We start from the raw sequence: 19,801 nt of genomic DNA, 5'->3' as shown, positions 1-19,801 counted from the left end.
TTCTTGAAGTAGTTCTTTGGCTGTACCATATAGAAGATTGTTATTTAAATTGGCTAGTGCTAAAGCAGGACTTTTGGCAGTGTACAGTTTATGAACCACATTTCCTATAGTTGACTGGTGTGTTGATATCATTTTGATATAGTGGAAGGTGCTTTTGCAAATAAATCCAGAAATCCAGGCTAATGAATGTCCTTGTAGTCTTGTGTATTTTCGCACTGGGCAGGAGTCCATACTTTGTAATAGTTTTATTTTCAATTTGTCCTTGCCTTTCACATACCGATTGAGGAACTGGCGTAAAGATGTGAAAGATTTTTGCTTACGTTACACATTGATGTGCATGGCCATTTGTAAACTGGCCATGATATTAAGTTTTCTGGGGATATTTTTGTGAGCAGTGTTTCTTGTTCCATAATGGTATGAAACACTTGTGTATAGGTGCGTTACAAATGCCATATCATATAATATCATATCATATTATTACGTTTTTCATACCCTTGTCCACTGCTATGTACGGCAATGGGGTTTCTTTGCTTTTGTTTGTATGCTTCTTCATGGCAATATGGTTCTGTTCTGGTGGTGTGACTACAATCACCTCCACAGATGTTTAAGCTATCTTTATTGATATTTTATTTATTGAGAAGTCTTTTTGTAGTTTAGTAGTTAGTTTTGTTAGTGGTTTCCTTCTGTTTAAAACAAAAATAAATAATTTCCTTTTGAGAAGGATTGCACTGTCTATGAGAGGTTCCAGGAATCATTTTCTGCTGTAGGTTTTAAGGGTTGTGCATGATTTCTCTATTGTTTTGATAAGGTTCTGAAGGACTATATGGCTGAACATTTTTTGTAAAATAATTTTTTTGGTATGCTTACCTGTGGCTACATTGAGATTTATAGGTGCAGTGTTAACACTAGTGGTAGCTGCAGTCTTTTTAATAACTTTCTGTTTAGTTTTATATTTTGAAATAGGAGGCAAAGTGTATTTACTGGAAGCTGCTTTTGTTTCGCTTAGTGACTGTATTAGCTGTTTTGTTTGAATTTTTTGTATAAATTCTGCTAGAGATGGATGCTTATTTTGGACACTTTTATTTTTATTTTCTCTACTTCTGCGTTGCTTTCTATGGAGTTGCTTTTTGGTAGGCATTCTTTGGGACTGTTGGAGCAAAAAAAGAAAGTGTTGGTTAGGATGTTGTGCAATGTATGTGTGCATTGTGCATGAGTGTCTTAGTATGATGGTAGCTATGTATGTAGAGGTGTGTGATTGTGCAATGGGCTGTTATTTCAGGTTGGGAAGGCTATTCTCATATTTGTGTGCTACTATGCTGTTGTTCAGATGACAAAGCGTGCATCTTCTGAGGGGCAATTAGTAATACTGAATCTAATGCTGCAGGGTTAATACAATTGTTTGCTGTACAGTACTTGAAAGCTCACCCAACCCTCCCCTCTTACCCGAACCAGAACCTCCAAATCTATGCAAATTTTGGAAGAAACTTACAGGCTAATTCATAGAATCCAGCGCACAAGTAGCGCACGCGGCTGGCGCACAGCGTGCGCCTGCGATAGTCTGCGCCAGGCACGTGCGCTAAAACAGATTTCCACGCACAGCGTATTCATGGATTTCAAGCTCCCAAACCAGCCGTGGCGCAGAGAATCGCAGCGAGCCTGCAGCAGCGCCAGTAACGCCCCCAAGAACGCCCTCGCGCAAGGAAAAGCCATCAAAATCGCTAAATCATCGCTAAGGGCTGCGCTAACCCTGGACCACTTCACAGGGCAGGCAAACAAGGAAAGAAAAGCGGGCAATCTTCAAATCAGGAGTACGCGGGAAGTACTACACGCGACTAGGCAGGGAACGTGAATTACAGGGGTACGCGTGAAGTAGAAAACGCGATAGGCCAGGGAACGTGTATTACAGGGGTACGCGGGAATTATCACACGCGAACAGGCAGGGTGCGTGTATTACAGGGGTAGCGGGAAGTTCAACACGCGATTGGCCAGGGAACGTGTATTACAGGGGGACGCGTGAAGTAGAACACGCGATAGTTCAGGGAACGTGTATTACAGGGGTACGCGGGAATTATCACACGCGAACAGCCAGGGTGCGTGTATCACAGGGGTAGCGGGAAGTTCAACACGCGATTGGCCAGGGAACGTGTATTACAGGGGGACGCGTGAAGTAGAACACGCGATAGGCCAGGGAACGTGTATCACAGGGGTACGCGGGAATTATCACACGCGAACAGCCAGGGTGCGTGTATTACAGGGGTAGCGGGAAGTTCAACACGCGATTGGCCAGGGAACGTGTATTACAGGGGGACGCGTGAAGTAGAACACGCGATAGGCCAGGGAACGTGTATCACAGGGGTACGCGGGAATTATCACACGCGAACAGCCAGGGTGCGTGTATTACAGGGGTAGCGGGAAGTTCCACACGCGATTGGCCAGGGTACGTGTATCACAGGGGTGCGTGGGAATTATCACATGCGAATAGGCTGGGTGGGCCCTCACAGGTGTACCCTGTACACCCTCCACGGCCCCTGCAGGCAGCCCACAAAACAGTGGACTACCCTGCACACCTGATCATGTCCCCCTGCACCCCCATCCACCAGCGGCACCCTCCACCAGGCCCCCACCCATGTCTCCCACCACCCCCACCCCCCAGCAGTGCAGGGGCACCTGCCATCAGGCCCCCATCCATGTCTCCCACCACCCCCACCCCCCATCCACCAGGGGCACCCTCCACCAGGCCCCCACCCATGTCTCCCACCACCCCCACCCACCAGCACTGTGGGGCACGTGGCCAGCAGGCAGTCAGGCAGCAGCCGATGGCAGGTGGGAGCGTGCTCAGGGCTCTGGGGGACTTAAATTTGGCCTCCTGGCCAGGAGCCTGGTCTTTCGTGTTTGAACGCGTGGACAGCCTGATAGGGAGTGATTTTGCACGTGAAAACCCCACACTCAGCGAATCGCGCGAAAACCCGTCACCAGCATATGTGCGTCAATAGTTACCTGCACGTGCAGTGTCAAAGCGTGTGATTGGTGAAAATGGATCTGCACGCAGGAGTGACAAAGCGTGTGATTGGTGAAAAGTGAGCTACACGCAGGAGTGTCAAAGCGTGTGATTGGTGAAAATGGATCTGCACGCAGGAGTGACAAAGCGTGTGATTGGTGAAAAGTGAGCTACACGCAGTAGTGTCAAAGCGTGTGATTGGTGAAAAAGGATCCACACGCAGGAGTGACAAAGCGTGTGATTGGTGAACATGGGCCAAGCACGTACACGCCGTAAGTGACGCTGTACGTGTGGGCCTGTATAAAAGGTAGTGTTGAACACCATTTCCTTGTACGTGCTTTTCGTGGAGAGCGAGTGGGTGAATTCTGTACTTCTTGTCGTTTCACACGCGATTTACTTCACGGCGTTTCCAGTTCGTACTCCCTGTTACCTCTGACAGCTTTTTCTCTTTTTCCTCTTGTACTGGTTTACCTGGGCCTGTTCCCTCAAACAGTGTCCCCTTCTACTGTTGTCCTGTCTCCTCAGACAGCGTACACATCTTCTTTTGGCGGGGGTGTTGCCAACCAAAAGCGCTCATTTTTCACGCTCTTTTACCTGGCAGACGGTGAGTCACGCACGTATCTAACATCTGTGCTTGCCCTGTGTGTAGCCTACCCCTTCAGAGGTCAATCTAGGCTGCGTGTGACACGCATACGTTCATTGTGTTACTGGATGCCACAGCGTAGTGCAGGGTTTTCCATCAGCACACGTGGTCTAGGAGGGGTATTGTGCACGTTCCTTAACTTTTTTGGGGTGCCTGTGCGTTGCGTGACCCGTCATCTTTCCCCAGGGGTGTCATATAGCCTTGCCACTGCACTAGGGTACGAATACCATCTGGTACCCAACCCCTTTGACACCCAATTGATCAGGACAATTGTGCACACCGACTCCCATACGCACAATACCATCAGTGCCATGGTTGGGAGGCGTGCAAGCCGTAAGGGTGGCAAAGGTGGCCGAGCCACACGTGGTGGCCGTGGAGGATCCACTAGGGGACGTGGTTGTGACTTGCAGGGTGCCCCTGTCCCCCCCAGTCTGGAGGACCAGTCAGGGACACCCATGCCCCCCCCCCCAGTTGAGAGTCATGTGGCTGATACCAACCCTGATCAGCCCTTGTCGGACCAGGCCATTGTGGCACCAGACCTGTCCGAGGGTGATCCCATCGCTGACATCCAGGTCAGCAGGTCCACTGCACGTGCACCGGTGCACATTGGTGTCATCAGGGCACGCGCATCTATGCCAGATAGGTCATCTGCTGGCCCCCGTAGCCAGGGTGTGGCTCCATCCACCCCACCTCTCATACACCCTGCCAAGACTGTGTCGGTCCTAGTTCATGCACCTCAGATCAGGCCTGACCCCATCCCACTACCCCCAATGCCTGCACCTACTCCCATGCTGAGTGGGCAATCCCACACACCCAGTACTGAGTCCACCACGACTCCTGCCCCTAGTGTCCACAGCGGCGTAGGACACTCTGGATCCCCACCCCCTTCCAAGCGCAAGAGGAAGAGTGCACGTCCGGCACAGGCTGATGCCCCAGGCACGGCTGCACAGTCTGGCCCATCAAGGAAGCCAAGCTTCACAGACGCCGAACTGAATGCACTTGTTCAGTATGTGTCAGATCATGATAGGGAAATGGTCATCGTTGCAGGGTCCAAGACCACACATGCCAGACGCCAGGCACACTGGCAGACCATTGCTGACAGAATAAGTGCCCTTGGAGTAGTGAGGCGCACAGCTAGTGATTGCCAGAAGCGCTGGAATGACCTTAAGCGCAGGGCAAAGGATAAGCTGGCCTCAAGTCATGCCGCAACCTTGGTGACTGGAGGTGGGTCCCCAGCACAGGATATAGAACTCACACCACACGAGTCTGTAGCTGGATCCTACGTCACCGAGGGACAACTCCAAGGTGTGGGAGACCTCCCTGATTACGAGGCATCATCCGGTGAGTGCACATGCATGTGTGTATTATCCATGTGCATGGTGTGTGTGTGAAGCATTCATGTTGGGTGCCTGTCAAGGGGGTGTGTGGCAGAGTTGATAGTGGCACCCATGTGCCTCATCCAGTATGTTCAGTGCAACACCATCTGGCCACAGCACTATCCCTACTGGCAACAGTGCACATATGGGCCGACACCATGGAAGTTGCCCTTGAATTGTCATTTTGTCACTACATTGTTGCTCATACTCCCCTGTCTATTCATCTGATGTCTTACATACCATTCCTATCCTTTCCCCCAGCCATTCAAGTTTCATCTTCACATGCCTGACATGCAATGATACCACATGCTAATGCGTCCTCTGTATATAAATGCCAACCAACATGCTGTCATACTGTGGATGTTGCCTTGACATCCACCTCCTACCTGTGGGCTTTGGTACCGTCTGGTTTCGAGCCCCATTCCCTCACACTCCATGCTGCTCTTCATGGTCTATCTTCCATGACTCCTACAGTTCAGACCATCGTGCCCTACTCACGACACCTGCTTGCCAAAAGTCAAATGAGGGCACCCTGCCCTCCAATGCGACCCACCCTATTGCTGACCAGTGCATCTGAGCCTACTCTAAGCTAACTCTCACTGACATCTGCTCATACATGCCTTTGCCTGTCCCATAGACCCTTCACATGGTCCCTGTCCTCTCTCCTTGCTCCTCTTCCACCATCATTGGTGGGACCCGTTGGGGTGTACTCCTGGCCTCCTTCCAATCCTCAGAGGCCACTATTGATGTGCATGGTAATGGGAGCGTCTCAGTCCAAGGCCCTTAGGCCAACCTCAATCTCCTTGAGAAATGCTACCCACATCTCATCAACTTCCTTACCTCTCCTGCTGTCCCCCCTCCTCTCTCCTCATCAATCCTGCACTGCCTCCCTGCACCCTCCCATGAACCTTCTCCGCCTCCCACTCCAACTCCTACACATGCTGCACCTTTGATCTCTAGCACTCCCCGTAAGTCCTACAAGGCTGTCAACCTCCTCCACAATTACACTCCTTTCACTGCGGCTGCATCAGGCATTCCTCCGATATCTGTCACTTACATGAGGTTATGCACCTTGACATCCTTGGTCTCATGGAAACATGTCTGACGGCCAGCTCTGTCTGCATCCTTGACCCTCTCCTTGGCCCGCCACTACTGTGCAGGGGGGGTGTGCCCTTGGCTTCCCTGAGGGTATTCCTGCCACTGTCACTCCTACTTAGACCTACTCCACTCTGGAATGGCTTGTGTGAGGTCTCTCTCCACCACACCTTGACATTCTCAAACAGTGCGTACTGTGTCTGGGAAAACTGGTCAAATGTACTACTTCCTTTCTGAGTGTCCTCACCTCTCCTCCTCACTCATGTCCCCAGACACAGAAATCCTCATCCTTGGTGCTGTACGCATCCACCTGCATGCTTGTTGACGCCCCCACGTGACCTTTCTGTGACCTCAGCAACTCCCTCTCACCCTCTAGACTCCCGTCTGTCCCTACTCATTCTGCAGGGCACACTCTTGATGCTCTGATCTCATCTGACTTTCCCCTCTCCGTCCATCTCTGCACTCCTCTCTCCTGGAGTGATCACATTCTCCTCTCCTCCCAGCTCACCCTCACCACCCCACAGGCAAAGCCACCCTCACCACTGTCACACACCTTCTTGGTATTCCGACCCATGAAGTGTGTGTCAGTCGAGGCTCATGCATCCAAAATCTCCCCCCCATCCAGCTCCCCCTTAGGCTCACTCCCATCCTGACAGGGCCCACTCCATGCTCCACTCCATGTCAGGTACACTGGATGTCTTTGCCACGGTCATGACCACCTGTCTGAAGCCCCATGCCAATGCAGAGTCCTGGCATGACTCGGATCTTGTGAACCCAAACCACAGGTGCCGGGTGGCAGAGAGGGAATGTCCTGCATCATGGCCATCCTCTGGCAAACTGGCCTGCCACATGCTCCAAAGGCAATAGCGCCTCACCCTTTTCACCAAGATGAGATCCCCAATCCAAGGGCACATATCTGCGGCATGTGACAACTCTGCAGGACACATAGAAATCTGAAAGGACCTTGCCGAGCCAGAAGCAGTGTGTACCTCCCCTGTCCCCTCCGAGCCCACAGCACTGCATGATTGTCTCTGTACCCCTATAGGCCACCCCCCCAGCACTTGTCTGCGCCTAACACCATCTGCCCTTGACGTCAAGTCCTACTTACCTTGTACAGCACTTCCAGCCGCCACTTCCCCTTGCACTTCATTGTGCCACCCACCCCTGCACTTGCGTGACATGAATGACACCAGCACCAGTAGGATTGTTGACTGGCATCCCCTTCTGCCCCACCACCCCTCAGTGCTCCGCTGTACCTTCATACATTACTTGACCGGTGCTTCACGAATGCAATATGAATCCTTTACAGGTGATGGGGAGGTGGAATCACATTGTTTACTGCATTTTGTTGATGTAGACAAGGCACTGTGCATCGTTGCCAATTTGGACTAGCAGATCCATGTACAACATGTATACTTATGGATGTGACGATGCAATGTCAGGACCAGAGTGGTTGAAATCCAAAAAAGTAGCCCTCCTCTCCCTCTTCACTTGGTGGCTATGTCACATGCCATGTGTGTGATGGCATGTGCCTTTGACATGCCAATCACCGGCCAATGTGTGATGGCAGTGCTAGGCAGCAAGGTGAGCAGGCGTTGCTCTCCAATCTGTACATTGTATGCCCTGAGCCTCCCCTACAGACCCAGTGATGGTGAATGCATAGGAGGTCTCCCAGTCATGTTGGACATGTGTCGTAGAACTACTGCCTCTGTTGTTCATCAGCCCTTGTTGCATGCCATGGTGCTAATGCCTGTTTCCATTTTTCTCTTTCATGTCTTTGCAGGGGACGAAGCACTTGTTGATGCTGGGGATGTGGTGGTGGAGCCGTCCCAGGAGGGCAACCCGGGCCGACCTACCACAAGTGAGGGACGTGGTGTGTTTGTGGGTGAAAACCCACAAGTGCTGCAGGCCGTGCTGTCGAGGGGTGTCTCTGGGGGTTCCTCCCCCGAGCAGTATTCAGGTGTAGACTCGGAGGATGACACCTATGTGCAGTCGCAGGTGAGTGTTCTTGGGAGAGAATCTCCTCTGTCCGACCCACCTGCAGCCGGGCCATTGCCCTCAATGGGGATGTCAGTGTCGGCAGATCAGCCTCCGGTGGTTACGGATGCAGGGCCACACCACCCAATCTCTGATCCTGTTCCTGGGGCTGCAGATCAGAGAGGGAATGCAGTCCTGCAGCCTGAGGCCTTGCCGGCACAGCAAGGCGCAGTCCGCCTTGCCCCAGGCAGGTGTGGTGCCCGTCAACGTGGTGGCCGTATGCCACCTGGCAATACCGTTTGGGAGCAATCCATCTACGGTATGGCCACCCAACAGGCAGCATCATCCGAGATGATTGCACAGGCCATGGATAGGGTGGCCACTTCCATTGTCCCCCCAGAAAGGCTGATGGAGCGACTGGAGCAGGCTACAGAGTCCATCTGCCAGGCACACAGGGAGGATATGTTGGCGTCCAACATGGACAGGCGGGCGGCACTGGCGACTCTGCGGGAATCACTTTCCATGGAGTCCCAGCGCCACAGGGAAGGCCTGAGGGAAGAACTCCGTCACCTCAGGTCGACCCTGTTAGAGCTTGAGGCTTCATCCCATAGAAGGACAGAGGAGCAGCTGGAGCGTCTGACACGGACGCTCTCGGCCGAGATGCAGGCAACTCGTGCGGAGGTCAGGTCATCCCGGGAGTTACTGCATGGGGACCTCCGCATGATTATAACCCAGAACCAGAACTACCAGACCCGCCTGCTTGCAGCCATGGAGGAGCAAACTCGTGCTTTGCGTGGGCTGCCTCCCATTGTCACACCATCTTCTGAGGCAGCTCCCCCACCTCCAGAGTCAGCTGCAGGGTCTGGCCAGAGCCATAGCGACTCATCTCCCACAACAGAGTAGCCGTGTGGGCCACGAGCCTATGGGGTGTTTTCCTTTCCCATGATCCACACAGGTGGATTGTGGCGTGCATCCTGTCCTCGGACCTCATAGGTGGCCCCCCCCCCCCCCGCCGGCCCTTTCATGGCCATTTTTTCTCATTTTTATTTTTATTTTGCAAGAGTGTTGCCTTGTGTGGGTACCTGGGCATACACTGTATTGTGGCTGGGCACATGCAGGCTTGTCCTGAGTTTGGTTTCGATGCTTGGGTAGCAGACATCCACACCCCTCCTGCTTCCGTTTCCATGGGCTTGCAAAGGGTGTGCCCAAGTGACAGCAAATTACACGGTGACATTGGACTCCCATGAGCTGTTGGCCAGTCCATAGTCAATACTGTGTAGACATTCATAGTGTTCATTGTTGTTGCACCTAACTATGCATGATGGTTTGATATGTGCCTCTACTTACATATGTTGCTCATGTTTTGCAGGTATTTCACACAGATCTTCACAAGGGCATACTCTCTGGAGTCAGACTACATGTCGGTAGATGTGCACTGACACTTTTGCATGGCGCCATCACTGTACATCTGGACGGTGAGGACATACCAGCAGAATCAGGTAATGAGACTACCATTGATTACATGCAATGTGTCTTGTTTGGGTGGGCTTCAGGGTGGGTTGGTGTGTAATTTGATTGAAAATACTCTTACACAGGTGTGTAGTAGTGGCTCCAGGGCGGTTAGCTGCTCAAGTGCGGCTATGTTCCATTTGGGGCACTGCTATTTGTGACACTGGTGTCATGTTGTGATGGCCAGTTTGTTTGCTGTCACATACCATGACATGGTGTCCTCAGTGGCGGGACTGTGAAGGGAATGGGTGACATGGCAATGTTGTCATGTAGTGAATCGCCTGTGGCAATGCATATTAGATTGATGGAGTTGTGTCTTTGCGTTGTGATGCATTGCTGGTGTATGTGTAGCTAGGGGTGCACACATATTGACACTTCCATGTTAACAATCTCAGGCTGATGTGTATCTGACTGTTTATTGTCAAGTAATTTTCAGACATTGTCAGGTAGTGTCATCATTGATTGGCAGATGGTATGTGCCAGAGCAGTGTGCACTAGCCAGCACTGTGATTCCTAGGTGAAGAAGTTGGCCACCAGTTGCGTACGGGCTGCCTCCCCCCGTGCCCTTTCCCCTCCCATGCGCAGCGGGCGTGCATGTGGTTGTGGATGTGGGGGCACCACCATGTCCACGGGCAGGCCCCGGCGTGTTGCAACGTTGTGCAGGACACATGCTGCCACTATGATCCTGCACACTATTCGGGGAGCATATAACAGCTGCCCGCCAGAACGGTCAAGGGAGCGAAAGCGTGACTTCAGCACTCCGAATGTGCGCTCCACTATGCCCCGTGTTGCAATGTGGGCTGTGTTGTACCTTACCTGGGGTGGCGTGGTGGGGTTCCGGATTGGGGTCATCATGTGGGGGCTGATAGGGTAGGCACTGTCCCCTGCGGAGGTGGTGATGGGTATCATTAGTGGTGTTGTGTCATGACCCAGTATCTGACATGCATGCATGTGCAGTGGCATTCATGCTCACCAAGCAGCCATGTATCTCCATGCTGGCCAGCCTCTAGGTCCCGGCATAGGGTAGACATTCTGTAGATGAAGCTGTCGTGGGTGCTCCCTGGATAGTTGGCATATACTGATGTGATTATTCCCTTGGCATTGCATACAACTTGCACGTTGATGGAATGCCAGTGCTTGCGGTTTCTATAGATGTGCTCTGTTGCCCTGGGTGGACGTAGAGCCACATGTGTGCAGTCAATTGCACCAAGCACTTTGGGGAATTGAGCCACACCATAGAATTCCTGGATGCACGTCCGCCTTTCTGCATGAGTCCTGGGGAGATATATGTGCCTGCGGACTGATGGCCGTGCAGTGATGATGTTCAAGACCTGGTGTAGGCAGCGTGACTGCGTGGCCTGTGACACACCACCCACTATGGCACTTGTCCGCTGAAAGGATCCAGTGGCCAAGAAGTGCAGTACATTCAGGACCTTCTGCAGGGGGCTGAGTGCTTGGGAGCACAGGGTGGGTGATGTGAGGTCATCCTCCCACTCACTGACCAGGTCCAGTATGATGTGTGCTGGAAACCTGTACCTCCCATACACCTGGTCATCAGGCATCCCGAATAGGCTGGTTCTGGGTGTGAATATTCTGGCCCTGACTCTCCTCCTCCTCCTCCTTTGGTAGCCCACTGCCACTGCTGCTAGGAACGGTATGTTCATCCTGGCATCTGGCTTGTTTATTGAAAAGTGCGCAAATTAATGCCTTGCGCGTGTTGTAGGCGAGCGTGTGAGCCTCGCACCCCTGGAATCGAGTTCCCTCTCCAATCGCGTGTGGAAATTCCCACGCAGCAGGCATACAGGTGCGCTGACGTACTTGCTTGTGTAAGTGGCCGCGCGCCCCTGAAATACACGTACTTAGGCCAATGGCGCGTACGCGCACTTTTGGCCAATTACACGCGATGAAATACACGTACATAGGCCAATGGCGTGTACGCGCACTTTTGGCCAATAACACGCGATGACACTCTGACGTGCAGTATTTCCACGTGTGCTCCGTCTTCACGTGCTGAGTGGGGAACGCCCGTGCGGATCACGTCAGACGCGCTTACGCGATGAGGGACTCTGGTCCAATAGAATCGCATATGCGTGCTGACGCACTTACGCGCTAAGGGCCTTTCCTCGGATTTCACGCTGACGTGCAGGAATTTCACGTGCCAAATCACTCCGTATCAAGCTGGCCACCCGAAAACACACGGAACACCACGCTCCTGCCCCGAAGGCCGAGTTACTGCCCCCCCAGTGCCCTGAGCAGCCTCCCACGTGCTATCTGCTGCTGCCTGCCTGCCTGCCTGCCTGCTGCCACCGTGCCCTGCCATTTGGTGCCTGCACATCAGCCATCTGCAGGGGTCCACTTGCTGTGTCCACCCCTGCTGGAACTGAAGACTCCCAACTGGGATTACATCGCTCCATAGCCCAGCCCCAGGACCCAGTTGCCCACCCACACCTGCCTCTGGGGTTGCCATGTCGGGCACTTCTACATCTGGCACCAGTGGCAACCCCAGGCCAGAGGGGCAGAGGGGCACCAGCTTCACTGCCACTGAAGTTGGTGTCCTGGTGGAGCATGTCCTGGGGCAGTATGATGCCCTCTTTGGATCGTCCCGCGCCAGCAAGGAAGGACGGGAGAGGATCTGGGCCGACTGTGTGGTTGCCATCAACGCGGAGGGGGTGGCAACCCGCAACGTCTTGAAGATCAAGAAGCGCTGGGAGGACTTGAGGTCCAGGACCCTTGTGAAGGCCCGGCGCCTCGTGGAGGGGGGCCGGGGCCACATGAGTTCCATCCAGAAGAGGGTCCTGGAACGCGTACGCCCAGCGCTCCACGCCCAGATCCTTGAGAGGGAGACCCGTCTGGAGTTGAGCGGTAAGTGTCCAAGCATCACTGTGTGAGACAGGGCATGTTGCGGTGTGCTGGTTCTATGATACTTGCCTGTATGTGTGCCATGGGCCATGTATGCATGTATGTGTGCTGGGACATCATGGTAATGCATGTGCGACCAGTGATGTGTGACCCACATGGTTGTTGCATGTGTTGAAATGCGGCATGGGGAGCACTATGCAGATTTGGGACATGAGAGCATGCCAGTCTCTGTACCTGGACATGGATGGGGGTGAAGGATGGGTGCTGATGCCAGGTACATATATGGTAGCCATGTCTGTGTGCCTGACCTGCATGTCTGTGACTTGTGCATGCCATGGATGCATGACTCATGTGTGTGACAATGCACAGATTCAGTGACGCACCCAACTTACCCTTGTTTTGCCTGTGTTCGGTGTGATTGGGGCCAGATGGATGTGACTGAGGTGAAGTGTGTGCATGTGATATGCATGAGCCATGATGCATGTGAGTTACATATCATTGAATGTTTCAAGAGTCAATTGGACATGCATGGAAATGTGCATGGCATGCACCATGCCTGTTACTGTGTGTGTTTTGCCTGGACTGACCCATGTGTTGTGGAAGGACATGATGGAAGTGTACTTTGACAGGGGTGCTCATCTGCTATTGCTTCCTGTCTAGGGGACCATTGTACAGTAGCCTGATGCTTGTGTCCTTTGTCTCCCTCTACGCAGCGGCTAGTGAAGAAGAGGGCGGAGACGGCGCTGTGGAGCAAGGCGGCGGGGATGCCCCCACGGCTGCAGCGGAAGGGGTGGGTGAGCCCCCACAGGGGCCTGCTACGGCGGGAGACGGTGAGGAGCCATCCAGGTTGGTGGTTTGCACAGAGGAGGAGGAGGCCGACACTGGTGCACACATGGGGCCTGGTGGGAGCATCCCTGCTGGTGCAAGTGGTGCAGTCCAGGGCCAGGGGCAGGAGGCAGCACAGGTCACCGTGGAGGTGCCTGTGCATGTCGCTGTCCCTGACCCTGTGAGTGCACCACCATGCACCAGCAGGGATGCCCCGTCCCAGGCCCGTCCGCAGGTAGTGGGGATGTCCATGTCAACTGACTCCCCTCCACCTGCGGCCGTGGGAACCCCTGGCCGCGTGGAGCAGGTCCTGATTGGGGTCGCGATGCGCACGGCTGTGATTCGTGATGCCGTGCGTGCTTCCCGGGAGGAGCACGCACGTCATCACGAAGTGCACCGTGCCGACGTGGCCCAATTGGGATCGGCCATGTTCGGGGGGTTCCTGCATGTGTTGGCCAATCTGACGGCCCTCTCCTCCTCTGTGCAGGCTATCCACCGGTCGTTCTCCTTGCCGTCTTCCGGCCCAGATGCCACCATGGCCCCCTGTGGACCTGCCCCGACCAATGCAGCGAGCTCGGTGGGGATCCCATCCCTGCCGCAGTTGGGAGTCGGAGGTCCAGCAGGGGTGGACGACACAGCAAGTGGACCCCAGCAGATGGAAGATGTGCCGGCATCATCGGGCAGGGCACGTGCACGACGGCGTCGGTGGTTACCATCAGCCTGGATGCCGTCGTGCTGGCAGAGGCAGTGGCGTCGGAGGCAGCAGCGGGCTCGACGTGGGAGGCATCATGGCTCAGGGCCATCAAGATCGGAGGGGCAGGCATCGGCCGGAGGGCAGGGCAACCCTGGCATGGCAGTGTGTTCCGTGTGGGAGGAGTTCGGCCAGCGGATAGGTGCGGAGCGGCAGCGGGCGGAAGAGGAGCGGCTCGCCATGGCCAGGGCGGAGATCTCCATGCATCAGGCATTGAGGCGGGCTGAGTGCCTCGAGGAGGCTCGCAGGGAATTTGGTGAGCACATGGGGTTGTCCCTGCGAGACCTCGGGGCCAGGACTGAGTCCCGCCTCCAGGACATTGACATGGAGTTCGAGGATGCCCTGGCCAGCATCACCAAGTGAGCCGCAGGACTAGCCCGCTGCCTTTGTATATAGTTTTTTAGTTAGTTAGTGCTAGGTTTCCTTTATTTCTTTTTATTATTTTGGACCGCTTGGACAATGGCCACTTCTTTGTACATATTTTTTTAATTAGTTAGTATTAGGTTTCATTAGTGGTGTTGGGCTCATGGACCCTTGAACAATCCTGTATATATTGTTATTTTTTGGGAGGTACATTTTTTAACTTTCATATTGTTTACACCATGTCGTAATGGTTTTTCTTTCATTTCATACTACATGTGTTTACTTTGGACAAAATCTATTGATTTTTCTATCCTTTGTTTTTTGGTTTCTCATTTTTGTTCCCGGACATGGACCTTTTATTTGCTTTGCCAGATAGTTGTATTAGTTTACTTGATATTTTTTGTAATACATTTTTATATTATCTTACACTTGTGTCATTTTTTCTTTGGTTTCTTACATGTCATGATATGGGTTTTGACATTCACTTGCACCCATTGTGTATGTGTGTGTGGCGGACATGTGTTCTTTTGCATACTTGCCTTTGGGGTTGTGTCATGTGATTGCATTCACTATGTGGGTGCATGCAATCCTTGCCTGGGTGTTTGTGCTGGGTATGCTGGCCATTACTGCCATTATTGTGTATCGTCAGGACCAGGGGCCAGGGGGACATGGGTGGGGGCATGGTGGAGGGTGCCCCTGGTGGATGGGGGGTGGGGGGTGGTGGGAGACATGGGTGGGGGCCTGGTGGAGGGTGTCCCTGGTGGATGGGGGGTGGGGGTGGTGGGAGACATGGGTTGGACATGGGTGGGGGCCTGCTGGCAGGTTCCCCACAGTGCTGGGGGTGGGGGTGGTGGGAGACATGGGTGGGGGCCTGGTGGAGGGTGTCCCTGGTGGATGGGGGGTGGGGGGTGGTGGGAGACATGGGTGGGGGCCTGGTGGAGGGTGTCCCTGGTGGATGGGGGTTGGGGGTGGTGGGAGACATGGGTTGGACATGGGTGGGGGCCTGCTGGCAGGTTCCCCACAGTGCTGGGGGTGGGGGTGGTGGGAGACATGGGTGGGGGCCTGGTGGAGGGTGTCCCTGGTGGGTGGGGGGTGGGGGGTGGTGGGAGACATGGGTGGGGGCCTGGTGGAGGGTGTCCCTGGTGGATGGGGGTTGGGGGTGGTGGGAGACATGGGTTGGACATGGGTGGGGGCCTGCTGGCAGGTTCCCCACAGTGCTGGGGGTGGGGGTGGTGGGAGACATGGGTGGGGGCCTGGTGGAGGGTGTCCCTGGGGGGTGGGGGTGGTGGGAGACATGAGCAGGTGTGCAGGGTAGTTCCCTGTGGTGTGTGCTGCCTGCAGGGGCCGTGGAGGGTGTACAGGTAATGCCTGGGAGCACACAGCCATTTCGCGTGTGCAACTTCCCGCGCACCCCTGAAATCCACGTAGCCGGCCATTTCGCGTGTGGAACTTCCCGCGCACCCCTGTAATCCACGTAGCCGGCCTTTTCGCGTGTGCAACTTCACGCGCACCCCTGCAATCCACGTACCCGGCCATATCGCGTGTGGAACTTCCCGCGCACCCCTGCAATCCACGTACCCGGCCATATCGCGTGTGGAACTTCACGCGCACCCCTGGAATCCACGTAGCCGGCCATATCGCGTGTGGAACTTCCCGCGCACCCCTGGAATCCACGTAGCCGGCCATATCGCGTGTGGAACTTCCCGCGCACCCCTGGAATCCACGTAGCCGGCCATTTCGTGTGTGGAACTTCCCGCGCACCCCTGTAATCCACGTAGCCGGCCTTTTCGCGTGTGCAACTTCACGCGCACCCCTGCAATCCACGTACCCGGCCATATCGCGTGTGGAACTTCCCGCGCACCCCTGCAATCCACGTACCCGGCCATATCGCGTGTGGAACTTCACGCGCACCCCTGGAATCCACGTAGCCGGCCATATCGCATGTGGAACTTCCCGCGCACCCCTGGAATCCACGTAGCCGGCCATATCGCGTGTGGAACTTCCCGCGCACCCCTGCAATCCACGTACCCTGCCATATCGCGTGTGGAACTTCCCGCGCACCCCTGTAATCCACGTACCCGGCCATATCGCGTGTGCAACTTCCCGCGCCCCCCTGAAATCCACGTAGCCGGCCTTTTCGCGTGTGCTACTTCCCTCGCACCCCTGTAATCCACGTACCCTGCCATATCGCGTGTGGAACTTCCCGCGCACCCCTGTAATCCACGTAGCCAGCCATATCGCGTGTGGAACTTCCCGCGCACCCCTGAAATCCACGTACCCGGCCATATCGCGTGTGCAACTTACCGCGCACCCCGGTATGCACGCACACGTTTATTTTTTCTCTCTGCGCGTGTGTGTGTTTGTGGGTACCCCTTTGTACGTCTTTTGTCCTGGAGGGCCACAGTATTGGACATTGATCATGTCTGTATATAGGTGCTATTTGTTGGCGCACCTTTTAGCTCACATTTCTTGCAGGCGCAGAGACGCTACCGCCTGCTTTCTTGTGGCGGTCGTGTTTGTGCCTGTTTGTGCCTGTGCGCTGCTTTGAGCGTGCGCTTTTTTGCCCTATTCTATTCCATGAATACGTGTTGTATGCGAGCGTGTGGGCGTTCCGCGCACTTGCCTCCTAAACTTTCCCCGTGCCGCCCACATTCTTCCCCATTGCGAGTGTTGTGCCCCATTTTATTCCCCATTCCGAGTGTCCCGCCTGTGTCCCGCCTACTTTAGAGCTGTGCGCTGCGCTCGGAGTGATGGCGCAGTGGCCGTGGCGCACGACGTTGGTTGACCTGTGCGCCGGCCTGCGCCGCGCGTTTTCTCCGCGCACGTCCTCTGCTTTTCTTGCGCAGGGACTTCCATGAATCGACGTGCGCTGGTTTCCCTGCGCTTTGCGCTGATTTTCGGCGCAGCGCACGTATTGGCCCCTCTGCGCCGGGATTTTCGGCGCACATTTATTCCATGAATCGGCCTGAAAAGATTCTGCCTGACCTAGCCGATGCACTCCTTTAAGTTCCTCCCCCTACCCGCCTACCCAATGAATTCCTAACCTCTGAAGACCACTAAACAGCTATATAAATCCCTAGAACGCAAATGGCGGAAAGACAAAACAGCCTTGAGCAGATCCACCTTGGCCCGACACCATCGCCACTACAAGGCCGAAATCCGGAAAGCTAAAAAAGGCCATTACAACTCCCAAATCCTAAACTGTAAAAACCCCAGCAAAGAACTTCACAAAATCATGTCCGAATTCACCAGACCATCATGTACCACCGCCCTTCCCACCCCCTCAAAATAACTCTTCGACTCACTCTCTCTACACTTTTACACCACAACTCTCAAAAGAACAAACTCTCTAACCAACAAACTAGCACTCCTACACTCACCAGGCAACCCACCCACCCTTCCTGCCATCCCACCACCTGTGACCGCAACCCAACCGACGTTCGACTCCGTCATTCCAATATCAACTGACCAATTTCTCAAACCTTTCTCTGCCTGCAAACCATCCGGCTCTCCGCTGGACCCCTTCCCTGCCACAACCCTCAAAGACATTTTTCCATCTATTTGCACAGGAGAACACGCAAGAACCATCATAAACGACTCCCTCTCCGCAGGAATCTTTTACGACGCGTTCAAAACTGCTCATGTCAAGCCTCTTCTAAAAAAACCTTCCCTCAACCCTCTCGAGCCCAAAAACTACCGTCCCATCTCAAACACCAGGTTCCTTGCCAAACGCAGTGACCGAACGCCTACTCCCAACTAAATGCCTTTGTCGAAGCCAACAATCTCATAGACCTCGCTCAATCAGGTTTTAGAGCCCGACACGGAACCGAAACCACTCTAACCTCAATCTGGGATGACCTTAAAACCACTGCTGATTCTGCGGGATGCGCCGCACTAATATATCTTGACCTATCTGTCGCCTTCGACACAATCAACCACTCAATCCTCCTTGACATCGAACATCTACCGCACCCACTACCCTGGCCATCTGCTATGGGCAATTCCCAGACAACCTCAAATTCAGTAAAAAACCTTGAATGTACCCTAGACTCAGACCTAACCCTCTCGCTCCAAGTCAACGTCTCCAAGTCCTGCCACTACCACCTTAAAACTCGTAGGCTCATTAGCCATACCTCTCCTTTCCCAACAGACTTTCCGCGGTCCAGTCAATTGTTATGTCAAGACTGGACTATGCTTACCCCATCTACCTCGGAGTCCATGCATACCAACTGACTAAACTACAAAGAGCACAAAATGTGCAGCCCTTGGCCCAAGAGATCACATCTCCCCGGGCCTCAAAACTCTTCACTGGCTTCCAGTTGCCCGAAGGGTGACCTTCAAAACCTTATGCATCTCTCACCGAGCAATGAATATAACCGGACCTCAATATCTTCAAGACAAACTAAAACCCTACCATCCTCCTCACACTCTAAGATCAAGCTCTGCCGGCCTCCTAGTCATACCAAAAACCAACTCAGTCAGGTTAGGTGGATCATCATTCTCAGCCCTGGCCCCCACTCTGTGGAACGCATTTCCACCCCACATCCGACTCACCAAGGACCTCATGTCTTTCTGCAAATTACTGAAAACATGGCTCTTCCCCTAAAATCGACTCTTAACTCCAACTGGATAACAGCAATCAATGACCTTAGCCCAAAGCAGCTCTGTCATAAATAACAATCCAGTATCATGATCCAAGCGAGAAATTGAAAACTAATAACCTCCAATGTAAATTAAAACATATAAACTGAATAGAACAAGTGAAGTGGATGAAAGTAGTGAAATCAATGATAGGAATAAACTGGATGAAAGCAGTGAGGCCGATGAAATTAAGGAAAGTAGTGAAGTGGATGAAAGGATAAACTGGATGAAAGCAGTGAGGTGGATGAAATTAAGGAAATGGATGAAATCAATGAAATGGAAGAGAGGAACGAAGTGGACGAGAAAAATAAAATGGATGAGAGAATGGAAAGGATGAGAATATGATACAAATGGAGTGCACTTAATAGATAGAGTGCATGGAACGGATAGATGGCATGGAATGACAGAGTGCATGGAATGAATGGAACAAATAGAATAGATGAATTAAGTGTATGACATGGATGAATGCATGGGACGGATGGAATGCATGGGACGGATGGAGTGCATGGGACAAATGGAGTGCATGGGATGGATGGAGTACATGGGACGGATGGAGTGCGTGCGACGGAGTATGTGGGTAGAACGGATAAAGTGAGTGGAACGGACGAAGTGTGTGCGATGGAGGACGTGGGTAGAACAGATGAAGTGAATGGAATGGGCGAAGTGTGTGGAATGGACAAAGTGGGTAGAATGGATGAAGTGGGTAGAACGGACGAAGAGTGTGGAGTGGACGAAGAGTGTGGATAGGATGAAGAGTGTGGAGC

The sequence above is a fragment of the Ambystoma mexicanum genome, chromosome 5p, assembly GCF_040938575.1.
Source record: "Ambystoma mexicanum isolate Mex_15411 chromosome 5p, UKY_AmexF1_1, whole genome shotgun sequence".
NCBI lineage: Eukaryota > Metazoa > Chordata > Amphibia > Caudata > Ambystomatidae > Ambystoma > Ambystoma mexicanum.
The sequence above is the reverse complement of the archived record's forward strand: the minus strand, read 5'-3'. Positions refer to the sequence as shown.